This window comes from Aethalodelphis obliquidens, unplaced genomic scaffold, assembly GCF_003676395.1.
Source record: "Aethalodelphis obliquidens isolate GAN/ISIS:26980383/991018 unplaced genomic scaffold, ASM367639v1 scaffold1, whole genome shotgun sequence".
Lineage (NCBI taxonomy): Eukaryota > Metazoa > Chordata > Mammalia > Artiodactyla > Delphinidae > Aethalodelphis > Aethalodelphis obliquidens.
In genome coordinates, this window is record NW_020837945.1 from 94,087,380 (window position 1) to 94,108,105 (window position 20,726).

Below are 20,726 nucleotides of genomic sequence, written 5' to 3' on the forward strand. Positions count from 1 at the left end.
GGCCTATCTCGCTTTCTCCCACTGTGGGCATAAACTTGCTGTTTGACCAGTTGTTCCTACAGACCTGCTAACAGAATTCTGCCATCGTTCTTAGTATAGGTATGAAATCAAATAAAAATATGAGTATGACATAAAAACATGTCACAGGGAAGGTTGAGGGAAGAGGGGGCAGTGTCCTCCAGGATATGACATTCCCCACAGCTTATAACACTAACATATTCTTATTACTAAGTATTCATTTGTTACCTTATCTCCCCACCAACATCACTTCTATATAAGTTGGAAGTGGAGGGTAAATCTCAGAACCCAGAGAACTCTCCATGTAACATACTTAGGAGAGCAAACACTCTTAGGAAAACTACTGCCAGCCCATGGCCGGGTTCTGTACAGCCTAGGAGCTAAAAATGGTTTTCACATTTTTAAAGGTTGTAAAAGAAATAAAGAATATGCATCAAACACCATATGTCTGCAAAGCAAAATATTTACTATCTTGTCCTTTACAGAAAAAGTTTGCCAACCCTGCACTAAAGCAGTAAAAAGCCTCAAGTAACTCCTGATTCTATTTAAGCCAAATCATGAATGTGGAGCCAACTTATGAATGTGCTTTCAAATAATCTCTTCCGGGGGTCATGGACCAGACTCAGGGGAAGATGAAAATGTCAGAGCTGAGGACAGAAGGGCCCCACCAGGACTCTGCTCATTCAACAACAAAGGGTTAATAAGGCAATCTCAAGATGTCATAATACGACAAACTCTTTATCTGGGAAAGGTATCTGGGAAGGTACCTAATAAATCGTTCAGTTTGGGAGAATTCCTTAATAACCACTTGCCCTCACAGAGGGCGGGAGAGAACTTTATTTGTATTGCACGGGGCTCTCCTGTCTTCTTGTAGAATATGCCAAAGGAAATACTGACCAAATAAAAGACAAAGCAAGGCGGAAGACGTTATAAAACTCTTTCTTTTTCCTACAAGCACAAAGACAACCTCAGATAGCTATCTTTTTAAATGAATAAAGAAAAGAGGCTTTTTATGAAGGGAAGGCGTAGCTGAAATTTCTAACCTGTAAGCTGAAAAGTCATTAAAGAGGAGGAGGGAAAAAAGAGGTAATCAGAAATTCTGGATGCTGTAACTTCAAATTCCTACCTCAAGCTGGCTGATTTAACTTAGTCCGAGAACCTGACAAATGTGATTTGCCAGCTCAATTGCAATTCAGTTGCCCTTTAAGGAGGGTTAAGATCAAGCCTCAAATTTTCATCCACTCAAGGGTTTATTTGTGAAGACTGCCAATTTTTTAGAAACTGATCATGCATACATATTATTCTAAGTATAACAGGTATCCAAGTTATTGCATCATGCAAGAACTCATGAAGTAGGGTTGCCAGATAAAAGACACACTCAGGTCACACCCAGTTAAATTTGAATTTCAGATACACAATTATTTGTTCCAAATACTGCAAGGAACATGTTCACACTAAAAAATTATTTGTTGTACATCTGAAGTCCAGCTTTGGGCGCTACGAAGACATGAAGGTTAAACAGCTGCCATTTTGTAATACTCCACAGGCTGGGGGGTGAGGAACTGAGATGAATGACTTTGTCTCTCAATATGTCAGCAATCTGTACAAAGAATGCTATAGAAAAGAGGTTAAAGACCCAGCAGGAGATTCCCATTGCCTTACTCAGACAACCACAGGGAAATAAAATGCCCATGACAGGGAAATCCTCTAGAGGTACAGACTTACCTTATAGTACTGCCACTACTTCTCATGAGGTCACTCTCACCAGAAAGCCAGTGGTAGGAGAGCACTGCTGGGGAGCCAACTAAAAGGCCCACCTCTAGCCCTCCAACCCCCACTCCCCCCCCACACACACACACACAGCCTACATCCCAAATATGTCCAAGTAGTAGTGTTACAGTATTTTTTAAAGTAAGAAAGGAAGGAGAAGAAACCTCACAGACACTAAAGCCTCTGGAGAGCTGCCAGGATCTGAGTGGAAAAACTCCACCCTGTGCTTTCCCCGCTGGGGTTGTGGCTTTCTTGAGAAGGGCACTCGGCCAGAACCCGGCCCTGTGATAGGTTTCCAATGGAAGCGCTAACAGAACTTCACTGTAGGAGCCCTTAGAGAGGCTGGCTGGAACAGGGAGCTCTGAAAACATGGCTGGCCCGAACATCCACACAGGGATAAGATCATAAGCATAAAAATTATGAATCGTTGTTCAAATAAATTCACTAAGAAGTTGGTTTTAGCTAGCAAGTGCTATTCAACTTCCTCCTGCCCACATATGCATATGGCAGCAATTATATTGGCAACAATTGCCACAAAGACAGCCCTTTCACTAAAAATTAAATAAAGGCCAAGGTACTCAGGTGCACTTTTGAGAAAAAGAAAATTCACTTCTTCAAATGCTCCTCTCTCCTCTCTCCAGACGACAAGATCATTTTACTCAGTTTCATGCTCCAAACTAAGCCAGTGAATTGTGGGCACATACACCACTGCATTCATTTGTTTAAACGCAACCCAAAGGACAAAAATAATTATATATGTAACCTTTTCCTTGATGTGATTAGGACAATAGTGTTATCATAAATAAATATTCCTAACAGCTATCACTCCTTCACTAGGCATGTGAAAGACATGAAAATAGTTCTTCATTTACTTCTTTCTCTTCCTGTTCTCTCCCCACAAGGTAGGCATCCCAGGGTTAGAGGGTCAGTTGGACATGGGGAGGGATAGTTGGAGTGGGGTAAAGAGGATGTCCAGGTGTGGAGGCAGTCCAGCATGGAGAGGCCACTTAAAAGGGTGGCCTAGCATGGGGATCTGGAGACAGGTCAGGTGCAAGAAGATATCACTCATGGTGGCAGCCTGGCACTGGGCAAGAAGGGTGTCCATGCAGTGAGGCCGTCTGACACGCGGTATCAGCCAAAGGGGTAAAGCAGGGGAAACACTGTGAGGCTGGTTACATATACAGGGAGTCAGACTTCTCACTATAATAGAAGGGAGATTTACAAACTTGGTGAGGAAAACGAGAACCCTTGTGTTGGATTGGAATTACAAGTATCAGTATAAACTCACAGATTTCAATATATACAGTAAGATGTAGAAATACATATAAAATGTGTACTCATGTGTGTTTTTATGCATATGTATATCTATATGAGTGTGTTAAGTATGTACATATATACAATTCAAGTATTCTCCAGCTCTGTCCACTGAAAGTCTTGGAGAGGTACAACCCCAATAGTAATGGCCCCACGTACTACCCAGATCTTGGATTCTAAATATCATTCTCTACTAAAAGAAACCAGGGTTTCCTAAGGAAATGGTTAATTGAGGACTAAGGCAGGAAAACTTCAAGAAGAGCCTGCAACATCTTTTTGTACCAGAAAAGAAGTACTCAAAGAATGATGGGGATGTATTAAAAGGATACATAAGATGGCTGGAAGAGATTTTATTTGAGCGCCAAAATAATGTTAGTAATGGATTATAACCCACTAAACTGAATCCAAACCAAAGCATGCATTTGTATTAGTATAAATAAATAAATGAATTGACATTTTGATATTGATGTATTTCCATCACTTTAAAATATCTCCCTACAGAATATACTTACTAGTTACAAAGGGAAAATGAGACAGTCTACAATGGAGAAGAAGACTGGCAGATACCACCTTAATCAAGTGATCAAAATGATACTTATTAGTACAAAATATTAGTTACAAAGGGAAAATAAGAAAGTCTACAATGGAGAAGACTGGCAGATACCACCTTAATCAAGTGATCAAAATGATCATCATCAGTATGGGACAAGTCAAAATCATGACCTCCTGACAGGACATAATAAAAACACAACCATCAAAATTCCTAATTTTGATGCTTGTGTTGTTATGCAGGAGAATGTCCTTGTTTGTAAGGAAAATACAACTAAGGTATTCAGGAGTGAAGGACATCAGGAGACCAATTTACTCTCCAGAGATTTTTTTTTTTTTTTTTTTAGTATTCAAGCTATATTTGTACTATTTAAAAACAAAGTTTTTGTACCATTCAAATTATTTCCCAAAAATAAATTGGTTTTAGCCAACTAGTGCCATAAGATATTTTGTGGCACTGTATCTGCAACAATTCTGTAAGTTTGAGGCTGTTTCAAAATTTTAAGCAATTATTTTTTAAAAAGAGTAAAATGATAGCTTAAAGCATATATTTAACCCAAACATAAAGAATGTCCACTTACTTACTGCCTCCGAGAGCTCTTGCTGCTATCATTCATGTGGCCCATTCTGATTTTCAGATTTTCAGGCTGTCTTCAAACTCTAGACCCCCTTCTGTTCAAAATGGAACCTCTCACTATGCACACCCAGAGCTCAGATCACAGAGCTAGGCATGACTTGAGACAACCAAATCCCACCTCCACCCCTCCATTTTACAGATTAGAAAACTGAAGCCCCAGAGAGAACAAGAGTTGGTGCCAACACCTAGAATGCCCAACTCCAAACTCAAGGAAAAAGAATAAATGGAAATAAGCTATAAAAAGTGTAACATAAAATAAAAATGTTTAAATCTGAAAACTCTTCCCAGCAATTAAAAGCTTTTCTGGGTGAGGGCTTGTCAAATGTCAACTACCTAAATTTTTAAGATTTGAAGAAACTCTCATAGTCCCCCAAAAATATCCTCTATGATAATTAACATCGTACATTTACGAAGGTTCACAGTAAGTGCCAGAAATCATCCTAAGCATTTCACATAATCTCATTTAATCCTCACAACTCTTTGAGGTAGAAACTGTTATCATCCCTCTTTTACTGTTGAGGAAATCTAGGATCACAGTCATTACCTAACTCATTTAAGGTCAGAAAGTTTGAGGCAGAAGACTCAGAAATGAACCCAGACAGTCTGACATCCAAGCCTGGGCTCTTAACTGCTTGTACCCAACTCCTGTATGCCCTGAACTGCTCCCCCCAGCTCTGCAGGCCAGCTTGTGATTTAACTGGTACTACTCTAAGAAAACTGGTGTCAAATGGGCAAGAACCCCTTCTATATTCTCCATGTGGACAACAGTCAAGAAAGGGTTTATCAAAACCTCATCTGCTGAAAACAAGCACCTCAAAATGTAGGTGGGTATTGGAAGAAAATAATATGGAAGAAGCCTAAGTTATCCAAAATGATAAACAGTTTACAGCACAACTTCTCAGATTCTTCACTACTATGCTGACTTACGTGTGGAGCTCTAAGAATCTGCAATGATGCCAAACTTATCTAAGATGGAAACCTTTTGCCATGAAGCAAAGCTAGCAAAAGCCAGGTTTCTGCCCTGAATCAAATTCTTAACCTAGTAACAAGTCTTAGTGCATTAAAAAAAAAGTTACATAGTGTAGTTTTTTTTTAAATAAAATGTTGAATCATTTCATAGCAAAGAGCAATTTATATCAAGTGACAAATTGTACACATATTTTTCTCTCACAATCTCAATTCAAATATTCATCTATATATTATAAATGCACTTCCAAGAATCTAAGAAAACAAAAATGGAAGGCAAAGTTAAGGAGGGGGAGAAATACATACCATTCAATACACAAACTGTTCTAATTTAATTATTACAAAAATAGCTTTTTATCTTGGATCACAACTATTTTTGTGAATAACTAAAGATCATAATTTAATTTAAAATAACTTGGACTTTCTTTTATGTCAGTTTTTACAGACCTAGTTTTGTTTCCTTTCCTGATGAAAAATTAGTTATAACCTGGGAAACAAATTCTCTAAGATCCTTCGTAGCTCTGATTAACCACCTCCCAGCAGGGCTGAGGAGGCCCAAGAAGCCATCGCTTCACCAAGGCAACTTGATAACATAACAGGTTTCTTAGCAACATGGTAGTCACAGTAACCATTCACCATGGTATTAGAATTAGGCTAAGCACCCGGGTTGAGGCCAAAGAAATAATTTAAACTCATTAAATCTTTAGGCCCAAGATAAAAAGAAAAACACAAAAATTTTTAAAGCTATTTGTGATTCACCTATGAAATTAAGTTCTTATGTGACTCTTCAGTGCTGACTAGATGAGTAGATACTCACAAACATAATTACAAATTCTAAATCAAGCCTTAATGCTCTTAATACTTCTTTTTTATTTTTTTAAAGAAATTTGGAGTTAGGTATATGACCTATGCCACAATTGGATTCTTTCCTATAGAAAAGTACCATGTATAATTTTAACCATGATAAGAAGATGATTATATAGAAGCAGTAAGTTATAATTCAAATATGGAAAACAAAACTTTGAAGTGTGTATGAAAGCATTCTTAAATTCCATTTAACAAAGAAATGACAATAATTTTCAATTTATTAAAATGTCTATTAAGGGCTTCCCTGGTGGCGCAGTGGTTGAGAGTCCACCTGCCGATGCAGAGGACACGGGTTCATGCCCCGGTCCGGGAAGATCCCACATGCTGTGGAGCGGCTGGGCCCATGAGCCACGGCCGCTGAGCCTGCGCGTCCAGAGCCTGTGCTCCGCAACGGGAGAGGCCACAACAGTGAGAGGCCCGCATACCGCAAAAAAAAAATGTCTATTAAACAAAAGAATGCTAATTTGCTTTTAAAGTCAAATTTTTATATATGTATTTGCTCACACATTATAGAAGGTTAATAAATGTTCTATATACGAAGAGAAACAAATTCAGAATTTACATAAATTCCACTTTCCAAATCTACAGCACGGAGACACTGTTTGTGATGGGGACAATATACTTAAATTTGCAAACAAGAGCTACATGAGCTATTTAATTTTACAGTACTTGTAACGCTAATCATCTCCCTTGTACCGAAGATTACTTAGCACTCATACAAACAGAATGTTTTCCACAAATGCTATACCTTCATCTTAGGAGTGTCTCAGTCTCCCTCCCTGTTTTTTTTTTTTTGGCCATGCCACGTGGCTTGGGGATCTTAGTTCCCCAACTAGGGATCGAACCCAGACCCCTGGCAATGAAAGCGCTGAGTCCTAACCACTGGACCGCCAAGGAATTCTCTCACCCTTCCTAGTGAAAGAACACTCCAAAAGAAACACAGGTCTGATGATCAAATGTGACTATTATCTACAATAGTGACATATAATCTCATTCCTAATTGTATAGTACCATTCCTGTCCATGTCTTATTTCGCATGACAGGTAAGGTCATACAAGACAAGAATCACATATTTACATTTCTGTAGCTCTCAAGGTATCTACCAGAGTACGTGGCAAACAGCAGGACCTCACTAATGGCTGCTGGTTGAACAAATGTGTGAATCAGTACTATGCTACAGTGGGCTAACTTGTTAACATGGTTTTGAAATTTTGCTTGCTCACCCATAATTAACCTTTTTTTTTTTGTACTCACACTTCAGTGTGAGCACTTCCACTATTATAAAGTTGATGCAATTTTTGAAAATTTTTATTGGTCTTCCTTCTGTGGTGATACCTTGAGTTGTTACAGTTTCCTCACAAGGTCCCATTTCTAGACATCGAAAACACCTCCCTTTCCTCACAGAGCGCCAGCACGAGAAGAAAGAAAGATGCCACGCCAAGCAAAGCCAGACAAACCCAGGCTTCCCTAATTCTAGACAAAGTGCCACCAGCCAGCAACCAAAATGCGAGGGAGCATGTGGAGCAGAAAACACCACTGAGCCCAAAAGATTTCAAATCAACAATGAACTACGGGGTACGAGACAAAATAAAAAGAGCTCAAAGTAATTAGTCGATGAAAAATTTAGTAATATGACCTCATTCTCTGCATTAGGATAAGTATTTTGCAATACCTTTTAATATACTTCAGATTACCAACCCAAATATGGAAAGAAATGATAGTGCAAGTCAAAAAGAAGTGAGACAGCAAAAATAGAAAGAGGACAGAGAAAAGAGAGACTGGGGCCTAGCATTTAACACAGTTAACACAAGACTACAGATTTAGAGAGAGGGGCAGAAGGACAGAAATGAGGAATTAATAGACAATCACAAGTAGACATTTAAGACATTCAGTTATTTGCAAATTAACTGCATTTTTCTTGATACTGAAATTTCAAATAATGAATTCTTTCAGATGATTATCTGAGTTTATATTTTAAAGACATTGTTCTTTCCAGCCTGAAATGAATCGCATTTGATACAGCCAACCCGGATGAATAATAATTTATAGTTCCAGACCTCTGTAATTAAGTCCTCGTTACAAAAGTAAGTGCACCAGAGGCTACAGGCTCCTTATGGGGAAAATCTCCAAAATTAAAATGAGATCAAAAATCCTCATGCTCTGTAACTGGAGGTCAAGATAGTCAAAATAAAATAGGAAATAAGTTATCTATAGAATCAATCCTCCCTGAATAAATACATGCAAGTATACCAAGCAACAGAAAGCAAATTACTGAATTGGTATTAGTGCTTATAAAAGTCTTCTGTGATGTAAAATAGTTGGCTGGTGGGAAGCGGCAGCACAGCACAGGGAGATCAGCTGGGTGCTTTGCAATGACCTGGAGGGGTGGGATAGGGAGGGTGGGAAGGAGGCTCAAGAGGGAGGGGATATGGGGACATGTGTATGCATATGGCTGATTCGCTTTGCTCTACAACAGAAACTAACACAGTATTGTGAAGCAATTATACTCCAATAAAGAGCTATTAAATAAATAAATAAATAAATAAATAAATAAATAAAAATAAAGCAGAGGGGGAAAAAAAAAGTCTTCTGTGAATTCGGTTAATTCGAGCTGGTTTTCCAGCGTCTGATCACCAACCCTAACTCCATTTTCCCATGTAAACTTAAAACTGTGTTTCCTATCCTGTGAAACTAAGAATCAGCTTGCTACACTTAGGAGAAACAGGTCTGACAGTTTATGTCACATATGCCACCTCCAAACCCATTCCAAGGTTGGGGTAAACATCACCGAGCACTGCACCTTTCCCACTGGGCCCAGAGGCCATTTCTGGATCCTGCACACAGCACTCCAGCGAGCCACAATCAACTAGTTGGTAGGAGAGCTGAAACCTCATTTACCTTGCTGCAAAACAGACAGTACCTGAAAGTTAAACAAGAATTTGAAACCTAGACCTACCACTTGAATACCCTGCTTAAGCACTGAGAAACTCAGGCCTTCCAGCCTCTAGAATGGGGATGATGATGAGGACAAAAATGACAATAATAACATCATTTCTTGTGGCATTAACAGTGATGATTATTTGAGATCAAAAGTATAACTTGCCACACACAAAGCAAACATCATTTAATTTCTTCTAAGACACTTCCACAGCCCACAGACTATGCCAACGTATTGATATCAACAATAGTATATATACAAAATACTGACATAAAAGTGATTTTGTGAGAACAAGGATTAAAAACAATAAACACACACACAAAGACTCAGTGATATGAGGCTGACAGGACCTGGGCTCCAGTCAGCTCTGTGCTGTGTGATCTTGGGCAAATTATGTGGCTTCTCTGAGCCTTAGTCTCTTCACCTGGAAAATAAGGTAGGGTTGGTCACGTTCCATGGTCTCATTTAATTCTTTTTTTTTTTATTATTGAAGTATAGTTGATTTACAATATTTATTAGTTTCTGGTATACAGCAAACTGACTCAGTTATACATATATATGTATACTTTTTCATATTCTTTTCCATCATGGTTTATTACAGGATATTGAATATAGTTCCCTGCACTGTACAGCAGGGCCTTGTTGTTTATCTGTTTTATACAGAGCAATTTGTATCTGCTAATCCCAAACTCCTAATTTATCCCTCCCCCACTCCCTTTCCCCTTTGGTAACCATAAATTTGTTTTCTATGTCTATGAGTCTGTTTCTCTTTTGTAAAATAAGTTCATTTGTATCATATTTTAGATTCCACATAAAAGTGATATACGATATTTGTCTTTGTCTGAGTTCACTTAGTATGGCAATCTCTAGGTCCATCCATGTTGCTGCAAATGGCAGTACTTCCTTCTTTTTAACGGCGAGAGTATTCCATTGTGTGTGTGTGTGTGTGTGTGTGTGTGTATACATACATATATATACGTATATATACACACGCACACACACATGCCACATCTCCTTTAGCCATTCAGATGCTAATTTTAGAAATACTTTGCCACAACGCTCAAATCCCAAATTTGGAGTTTTTTTACAAAAATATTATCATGGAGGTGAGGAGAAAAGCATATGTAATCCTAAATCTTATTTAGACATCGAAAAGAAACAGATGACAGTATATGAACTCAATGATTTATTTTCCAGGTTCCATAAATTTAAAAGCTATAGTATACAAAGCATCACAGAAAAAGTTCCACTGCTGGAAAAGGAGAGAGATGAAAGCAACTCCAAGAATGCTTAATTCATGGAAATTCTTTAAGCTTCGCAACTTTTGAAAGCCTAACTTCAGCTTTCAACACCCTCTTCCACTTCTGGCCTATCTCCAGAGACTTGTAACATCTGCAATCACTTTTTGTCAATTATATTCACTCTCCTCTTTATTGCCTGCCTTTTAAAATCTTAGACACTAAGTAAAATAGAAGATATGGTCTCCAAAAGCAGCGATAGCTCCCAAGAGCTAGCAATTCAGTGAGAATTTGATATACACTTACTGCAATGAATTTTTTAAAGAGAGGTAACAAACAAAACCTACATTAAATGAGTGCAGCATAGGGCTTCCCTGGTGGCACAGTGATTAAGTATCCGCCTGCCAATGCAGGGGACACGGGTTTGAGCCCTGGTCCGGGAAGATCACACATGCCGCGGAGCAACTAAGCTCGTGCGCCACAACTACCGAGCCTGTGCTCTAGAGCCCGCGTGCCACAACTAATGAAACCCACGCACCCAGAGCCCATGCTCCGCAACGAGAAGCCACCGCAATGAGAAGCCCATGCACCACAATGAAGAGTAGCCCCCGCTTGCCACAACTAGAGAAAGCCCGCACGCAGCAAAAGGACCCCAATGCAGCCAAAAATAAATAAATAAAATAAATTTATAAAAAATAAATTAGTGCAGTATAATTACTTCCTTGTAATTACAAAACACAGTGACTACATTAGACAAATTATTTCTTTGTAAGGAATTAAATTACCAATACAAAGTTCACAGAATCCCTTGGCCTGTTTTCTGGCAACAGCAGTTAAACTTTCCTGCTACTCTGATAAACATATTCTAAATAAAATGATACAAAGTAACATGACATATTGCAGACAGAAAGAAATTAACTTTTGTTCATAAGTTTTTAAATCAAAACATTCTCTTTCAAATCTCAGTAAGAAATGATTGCTTCGGAAGAACCAATTCAATCTTTAAACACTTGAAAATAGAGTAAATGCATTCTGTAGAAGAACTGAATGTCTCAACCTTCCCCAAAATAAGAATGAAAGGAAGGAAAATAGAAATGCTTGTGTTTATAGCACAAAGAATTCTTCAGACAGGATTGCACAGGACTAGGTGTCTTGCATGTCTATCTGGATTGCTTGATTTTAATCAATTTCTAGGCTATCAGGACAATCGGTGGGTATAATGGAAGAAAGATAATGAACCAGAAAGAGGGCAGGACATTTTTTAACTCCACCTGGTAGGAAGAAATGGGAAATCCTTTCTGCAACCTTTTATAAATGAAAAGGTTATGTGCATGTGGAAGACATAATGAACTTGACAAGAACCTACTAGATAGGAACCAAACAGTGGGTTCTTCTAAGCTGTTGTGGTCTTCAGTGCTAGATCAAAGTTCATGACAGTAGTCATTCATAAAAACACACAACTTCAAAGTGGCAAATAGTAATAGCTTTTTTTTTTTTTTATTTGCGGTACGCGGGCCTCTCACTGTTGTGGCCTCTCCCGTTGCGGAGCACAGGCTCCGGACACGCAGGCTCAGCAGCCATGGCTCACGGGCCCAGCCGCTCCGCTGCATGTGGGATCTTCCCGGACCGGGGCACGAAACCGTGCCCCCTGCATTGGCAGGCGGACTCTCAACCACTGAGCCACCAGGGAAGCCCAGTAATAGCTTTTATCTACTCTCCTGAAAAGAAATTTTATAGATAATTTTTCAGTGCTTGGACACTGGCTTCCAAACTGTCACGACATTCTTAATGTTTGAGTTCTTAGTCTACTTTTTCCCTTGCTTCTGAATCTTTAAAAGTTCATTTGCGGGGATTATCAAAAGGGATAAAAGAAAAGACCTTTGCTAATTAGCACTTCTTGGTGAAACAGTTTTAAAACAGTATTTCCTACAGAAAAGGAAAGCCCCAGAAGATAATTCCTCACAACCCTTATCTGAAAGACTGGTATTGTAACTCTGGAATAACTGGAATGTTGGTGCTCCCACATTTAAACCCAACCTCCTTCACATTCACCTCCTGCCTGGCCACACTCCCCTGTGAGCTATACAAACAATTAGGCTTTCCAGTGCATAGGCTGACAAGCCATCTGTCAGTAGGATGTGAAACTTTATAGAAAGTCTGATTTACTTTTTTCTTGCCTTTTCTTCATACTGTCCTAGGCTTTAAGCAGAACCAATGACTAGAACAACATATATATTTCGAAAGTTTTCCCAGAAAGCATACTCCTTCCATTACTCTTACCCAGTATTTTCTTCATAGCCATCACCACCTCTGGTGATGTTATATGTGTATTTAATCTTTTGTTGTCCATTTACTCCCAGCTCTGGTTGTTCCACTCTTCCGTCCTCTCAACATGCAGAAAGAACCAGGCATGGTCAGTGCTCATTAATACAAGCTGAATACAAAGAACAGTGCACGAGGCAGCAGAGCAGAAATTAAAAGTCAGGGGTTTGAGGTTAATAAAGACCTGGGTTCAAATCTCCACTCCATCCCTTAACAGCTACTTGACTTTGGATGAATTAAATTTTCTATCCCTCTATTTCTATTTCAAATAACAGCACCTATCTCTTAAAGTAATTATGGAGATCAGAAGCAGGTTATACACCTAGCCATGTGCCTAGCATACAGTAAGAATGAATAAAAGTGTAATAATTTTACAATGTACTTGGATTCAGTAATACTTAAAAGGGTAATCTAGTCAAAAAGACTAACAGACCAGGCACATAAACTGCTATCCAAGAGTAGCAAAACTTGGATAAGTGAAAGCACAAAATGCCACTCCAGGCTGAAAGAAATGTAATGTCATTCAAAGACGAAACACAGATTGCATTTTCTTACAATGCAAACAGTCAGTAAGACCAAAAAGCAACTTAATTATATTTGAACCACCAGAAGGTTAAAATGACACACATTCTGACAAAGCTCCCTCTCTAATAACCATACTGGACATATAATTAATTAAAACAAATGTTTTAATGACACAGAGCAAAAGAGAAATAAAAATCAGAGTCTTTTAAGCATCTGTAAAGTAAAGGAGAAATTCCAGGCTTTAGTACATGGTCATTGTAAACCTCTAATAACAAAATTGAGAGTAAGAGTACAATTTTCATTACCTTTTTTATTGGAAATTATAAACTTAAATTTTGTGTAACAAATCTTTTTTTTAAACCATCAAACTTAAAAGCTATCCGACAGAAATTCTGACTCACTAATCAGAAAGTCTCACTTCTTAAAAAGCACAAAGAAGGACAAGGATGACCTGGATCTGTCCACACAAATTCCAAAAAGCAATCACCCAGGGGCTTCTTATTTCTTATATTTAGAACCTTCATGTCACAGAAAGTGAAAGCAATCTAGAATACTCATCTTTTAGCTTGCTATATCTTGCTTTGACTTGCCAAACAGACAACACAATCAGCTTTCTGTAATTTCTCTGCCACTAGCGTGGCAAAGGGGTGGGGCTTTGGAGCAGAAAGCTTTGTGTAACACTCAGAGTTCCTTTTTAACCCTTTTTCAAACAAACAAACAAACAAAATACTTCATCTTTATTTCTCATTCACATACCCAAAGTTAATTACGTCCTGTCACCAAATTAAACAGGTTCTACTATAAGAACCCTTAAAATTTACTCCAAATTATCACTACATTTTTACTTCCATTGGCATTAAAAACATGCATAATACTCTCAAAGTACAGCAGAGAAACTTCCTCAAGACGCCATGTTAGAGCCCCTGGCCCTTAACAGGTTCTTACAATTTGCATTAGGCAGCAGCTGATGAGCACTGCTGATCATGCCAAATGCAAATCACACCGTGACCACACATCCCGCAAGGGCCTCTGGCAAAAGTGCACCCAGTACTGCCTCCAGGGCTCTGCCAGGGCTGACTCTCTGTGAACGGGGTGGGGCAAGGAGCAAGGTGCTGATCACTGGCTCCCACACAACAGGAAGAGCCCAGGAAGCTCTGAGCCTAAGGAAGTCCTCTTGGTGTCTGGCACACCGCATCCACTCTGTTGCCCAGATCTCCGGCCAGGCAGCTCTGACTCAACACTTGGCCCCATACCTCCAGCTGTTGCTGCTGTGAGAAGACCACGGACAGCCACCAGCCTGACTCATGCTTCTTCCTGACTCTATCCTTCCTGTGACCACATCAGCTCCTTGAATTGTTCTCCTCCCCTGAGCCCAGCCTTCCCTTGCTACTTCCAGTCCTGTTGGCAAAGGATTTCTCTCCCAACTTACCATGCTGATTCTGGTGGGACAAAGGGAACTCACAGCCACAAGTGCAAAAACAACTCAATGCTGAAGCCACTGCTGTTAAGAAGGGCACACACACTTAAAACTACTTCTGGTGTGGAATTCCAAGACCCTTCGAAACTCAACAGGCCACTCTGCCTCACCCACAGGCCAAAGTAAGGAAAAAGGAATAATGTAAACTTTCATTTGTCAAGCAGTCTGGGGAAACAATACGAGACCACCCGAGGAAATCCACTCAATGGGTGAGAACAGCAGTCTGTGCTCCCCACTCTTAGCCTAAGGAGTGAGACGGGTACTTTGTAGCTATCTTTAAAGATGACACACCAACACGCTACTTGACCAAGGAAAGTAAATTCTAAAGGCATTTTTTAAACACCAAGTGAATCTATCTGCATAAAATGCTTGTATCATTTCAAATCTTATTTCTAGGGGTCATTCTGGCAGAGATTCAAAATCAATTAGAGATTATTAATAAAACCAGCTTCTCTCAAGTCCGAGAGGAAAAGTCACCTTTATACATAATGGCTTGCCTCACTGTATTTCTCCTCCGACCCAAGCCACAGCCTCCGAATGGTATCAGTCTTTCCTGCTTCTGAAGAGACTGAAACAGCATCTAAAAGATCCCCGCCAACTCTAAAATATTATGAATCTGTAAGTGGTACCAGTCTTAAAACTGGCTCCAGAAATTCAGGCACATTATATCATCACTCTACAGGTTCCCATTTACATCTTCTCTCCCGAAGCTGTTGCCTGCTCTGCCTGTGTGCCCATCTCTCCTAATGGCACAACTAGATTCCCACACCCGGCTATAAACCTGGCTATAAGAGCAAGTCCCTCGTGTCCCATCAGTCACTGAGATCTGTCTGTTCTGCCCCCATTCCGACAACAACTAACACAGGGCTTTGTATACAGTAAGCATACAAGTATTTGTTACATGAATGAACAAACCAGATGATTACAACTTATTCTGAGAAGTTTTATTCATACACACATATATACACATACAGCATGGCCCCTGCCTTCAGAGAACCGGGGCTGTATCTGAAGACCACAGCACATACTGAAAGCTGAATCATTCAGGCTCTCAGTTTGTAGTGAGCCCAAAGATCACTTTGGAGGCTTGTTACAATACAGATTCCAGAGCCTTACTTCCAGAGACTCCTGCTCAGTAGATCTGTCAAGAGGTCCAGAATTCTGCATTTCTACCTAACACTCAGGAGAGCCACACTCCACACTGGAGAAATGCCATCCAGCTGGATGGACAGCAGAGGCACAGCTGGAGACTAGGGACAACATGCCTGTCCATACCCACTTCTACATGCTTCAGAGGAAGACACGCTTGCTTTGCCTGTGGCCCCACTAAGTACAAGGAATAGTGCAATCAAAACATGCTAATGCGGGACTTCCCTGGTGGCGCAGTGGTTAAGAATCCGCCTGCACATGCAGGGGACACAGGTTCGATCCCTGGTCCAGGAAGACCCCACATGCCGTGGAGCAACTAAGCCCGTGTGCCACAACTACTGAGCCTGCACTCTAGAGCCCACAAGCCACAACTACCGAAGCCCGTGTGCCTAGAGCCCGTGCTCTGCAATGAGAAGCCACCACAGTGAGAAGCCCTCGCACTGCGAAGCCCGTACACTGCAACGAAGAGTAGCTCCCACTCACTGCAACTAGAGAAAAAGCCCACACGCAGCAACAAAGACCTAACCAGCCAAAAATAAATTAATTTTTTTAAAAAACATGCTAATATGAAGAGAGGAGGAAGAAGAGAAATGTTTCCATGAGTCACTGTCAGAATGGGGCTAGTCAGGGCCACCACAAACTATGGTTGATGACTGTGGAATGTAAAACCCAAAAGAGGTCATCCAGTAACGCCTCTCATCAGACAGGTGAGGAAACCTAAGGCCCAAGAGATAAAAATCACCTGTCTAAACTCTTACAGCTGGGGAGTGTATGCATGTATGTTGTTGCCAGGGAGGATGTGACACAAAAACCCAGGTGTCCCAGTTCATACCATCTCCCCTGTATCTACGGAATGAACATTTTAACATAGATGTTTTAATTGCCTCAAAGTACTTTCTGCAACTTACATCCTGTATTTCTCTTGATCACAGTTCTTATTTTTATGAGACTCCACGGTCCACTGGCCATGCAGTAAACCTTTTCAAACCCATACCTTCCAAAGACAAACCAATTTCCTGGTCAGGTGCTAATGTTTATGGTATTCATGTTTAATCACAAGGCAGAAATATGAAGATCAGAAATACTAGAGCTTATCCATTGGGTATGTGAGGGAGCTGAACTGAACGGGGCAATGTGGAAATATAAGACTCTGAGGCTCTCAGAAGGTGGCACAGGTTTTTCACCCCCAAACTACCTTCAGCTTCTTCCAACTGTCCTTATCTGTGGACTTCTATTATAACTCACATTTTTATCACTCTTACCATCACTCTCTCCAGTTATCTTTTGTTCCAAGACATAATAAAATAATAAGAACGTGGGATTACAGGAACATCCTGGCTCACTAGGTCTCCACACATCAAGCTTTTGGTGCTTTCTCCCCTCCCTTTTCCCCTGTTCTTCCTGCAATTGTAGCCTTGATTCCCTGCAAATCTTTACACCGGCCTCTTAATTCTTACTGGTCTGCAACTTACCATCTGTCAAGATAAAGCATCTGCGTATTGACTTGTAAAGTCTTATGAAAAGTTCCCAGGCAGTTATAAGTAGAACTTGTGATCTTCTCTTCCACCTTGCTTTAGAGCTTTCAGGTAACAAAGCAGGTAGCTTCCTACAAATGTCTCTCCTAGGCCTTGAATTCACACAGCAGGATATCGCGCCTCCTGGGTTTTCTGTCTGTCTGACTTCCATGGGTCAGTATCCTGAGCATGCCACTCCACGGCTGCAGTGATGTCTTAGCCGCCCCCGGCCTCCCCTCACGCTACCGGCTGTAACCATCTGCACCTGGCAATGCAGAATGGCTAGAGGCGGAGAAGCTCAGCTTTAGGCTCAAACAGATGAGAGTTCAAGTTCAGCTCCTTGGTGACTAGCTGTGTAATCCTAAGCAAGTTACCTAGCCCTTCTGACCCTTGATTTGCCCCTGGGTAAAAAACAGGGGTGATAAAAATTATACCTTCCTCCGGGCTACTGGGAGAATTGTATCAATTAAGTGTAGCAGATAATAAATGTTCAAGACATGAGCCTTTCACCCTTATTTCCAAGACAGCAGAGATGCTTGGGAACCGCTTCACTTAGTAACACTGCTGACTGAGCCACCACATGAACACTCCCCTGCTACCCAAAAGCAAAGTTTCTCAACTGGCAACTTCAAACTTCAAAAGGCTGCAACTTCTAGTGTAAGCAGCTCTAGGGTAAAGGGCAGTAGAAATGCCCAAGGAGGCTGCTAAAATGCAGATTCTCAGATCCCTGCTCTCAGAGAATCTGATTCAGTAGGCCTACGATTAGGCCCAGGAATCTGAATATTTAACAGGCACTGCAGGTCATTCAGAAAAGTATCATCAGCGTCACCTTAATAAACATCAAGCTACAGTTTCAGATGAACTCATGGTTCCTACAGCACTCTCCAACCAGAAAGCGGTCTCACGTGATCTCACCTGACCATCGTCATCTTGGGGAAGAACTCTAAAGAGAAGCTCCAGGATCATCTCCAATCACAGGCCCCTCCTTCATCCTCCCCACGAAATCTGCAGCTACAGCAAGAACTAAGTTTTCAAACCCAATTCAGAGCTCATTTTTATTTGGCTCTTATTTAAGGGCAACTAACAAAAAACATCTCATGAATATAAAGAATGAATTGAGGTATCCCATGGAAGGTTAAGCCTCTTAAAGTACCAACACTTTAAACAGAAATCTCACTGAAAACTACCACGCTCTAGGCATTCTTGTGTCCACTTCTTATAGTTTCAGCCTTGTTATTATCATACCTCTCTCTCTCTGATAGCTCCCCTTCCTTAAAATTTGCTGACTTTAATCTCAGTTGGTCTGAGAAACCAAAAGCTTCATTGGAAACAGAAATAAATAACATCAGCCGCTGGTGAGAGAATAAAGGGCTCTTCTAAGAATCTAGTGCACACATGCTTTAGAGTTGATTTATCTGAAGTCTGATTGGCTAATCAAAGGCCTTCCTTTTTAACCAATTGCCTGGCTTGGGGTTGGTTTGGGAATTGAACACAGAATCACATTCCTTTAACCAATATTACTGCCAAGTAGGGCCTGAATACCTATATTAAGCTCTCATCTGATAAGGGAAAATTATATTCTATGCAGACATTTAATATTCAAAAAAGAAACAAGAACAGGTTTATAAAAATTGTATAGAGGGCTTCCCTGGTGGCACAGTGGTTGAGAGTCCGCCTGCCGATGCAGGGGACACGGGTTCGTGCCCCGGTCCGGGACGATCCCACATGCCACGGAGCGGCTGGGCCTGTGAGCCATGGCCGCTGAGCCTGCACGTCCGGAGCCTGTGCTCTGCAACGGGAGAGGCCACAACAGTGAGAGGCCTGTGTACCACAAAAAAAAAAAAAAAAAAAAAAAAAAAAAATTGTATAGATAAAACTATTCCATCCCCTCAGTGCAGGCAAGGAATATCAGGGGAGAGTTTTTACATCTCTACTAACTCTGGTCCCTCCCCTGGAGAAACAATAACCTCCTGGGAGAGCCCCGACATTTCGTCTACATCTACAAGTTTCTCACATTTGTTAATCATGTGTGTATGTACCGGCTTTAGATTTGTGGTTTTCTGTGTAGACTCCTCTCCTAAATTTATGTAGATCTCTTTAAAGGCAGAATCTCAAATTTATTTTATATCTTCCACAATATTCAAAATATAAGAACTCAATAAATCAGATATTTGCTAAATGAAGAGCCATTCAAGGTCATTCTTACCACTGTAGCTCCAACTCCATCCCAAAGTTAAACTTTCCTCAGATACACATCTTCTAAAGGGCCCTTGTCTAATGATTTGCAATGGGAAGAAACGTCTAAGTTGAGAACAAAAAAGGAAAAAGAAGGATGAAAAGACTATTTAAGCGTTTAACTCTAACACCTCCCCCACAGAACTGTAAAATCCTGAAGAAACCACTTAAAAGAACAGCTTGGAAACGTTTTTAGGGAAAACCCTTTCTCTACTTATCTCCACTCCTTCATTCCACAAAAGCCCAAAGATGACAGAAGAAAAGCAAGAAGCAGCAGACATCATCTTCCACAGAGTTTTTCCCTAACAGGTAACTAGTTTCTCTATCACTGATCTGAGATAACTAAGAAAAGCAGTATCAGACAAGAATCCTGGACTGTCAGGGAACACAGCAGAGAAAGCAAAGCAGCAGGAGCCTGATAAGGAAACAAAAATGGAAGTGAGGAAAGCAGCTGGGAACCCCTCTGAGAAAGCCTGGCGAAAGAGAAAATCAGGCCATGGGACCGGATGGACAACAAATGGGGCGGGGCAGAGGAAAGGTCTCCAAAGTCCATAGAGAATCAGCAATTTGGCCCAAGCGTGTATGAATAATTGGGAATTAACTGTATACGCAAAAGACTTCATTTACCACGGCAGCTAGATAAACACCATACTAAATCCAATAAGAGGCTCTTCACCCACAGCCTAATAACCAAGACCATTTGTCTTCATTCTCCTCTACAATTTTATAGAAGTTTCACCATGACTTTGCAGTCACCCTCTCAATCTGTGTAAGGCTTCTGTTTATTTGTTTTGAAGAGGCTGATTCCACTTCTCAAGATTGAGGTTTGAATAGGACATCAATCCAGATGCTCTTTCTAAAAATCTTTCAAATCTGCCAATTCAAAACATTAACATAAAGATACTCAGGGAACAGCTGCTGCAATTAACAAATTGTTTACATTTTCCCTTCTGTTGGCTTAAAAGTACTAGAAAGAATTTTAAGCAAGATAAGAGAACCGTTCAGATTTGGGATTTTTAAACAGATGATTTTCAGGCTAAAAATAACAGTCTGTAGGTTAGACTTCACGTTGCAAAAACTGGTTTCAAATCACAAGACTAAAAACTAAGTGGGAGTCCCAACATGGAGTAGAAAACAAAGCAGGCAGAAAAAACTACCTCTGGAGTAAGGTTCAGTACTTAGAAACTTCTGATCTTTTAGCATTTTC

General features: G+C 40.4%; 1 protein-coding gene across 8 annotated transcripts in view; it reads right to left on the bottom strand.

Moving 5' to 3' along the window:
* FNDC3B (fibronectin type III domain containing 3B) overlaps positions 1-20,726 on the bottom strand; it is a 357,900-nt gene that overhangs the window by 192,407 nt on the left and 144,767 nt on the right. The window contains exon 1 of one of the 8 annotated variants that reach the window (XM_027111779.1): positions 1,744-1,860. The exons of the other annotated variants lie outside the window; for them this stretch is intronic. The gene's annotated coding sequence lies outside the window, so the exon portion shown is untranslated. Of the gene's footprint in view, positions 1-1,743; positions 1,861-20,726 lie in introns of those variants that run through there. 8 annotated transcript variants of the gene reach the window in all.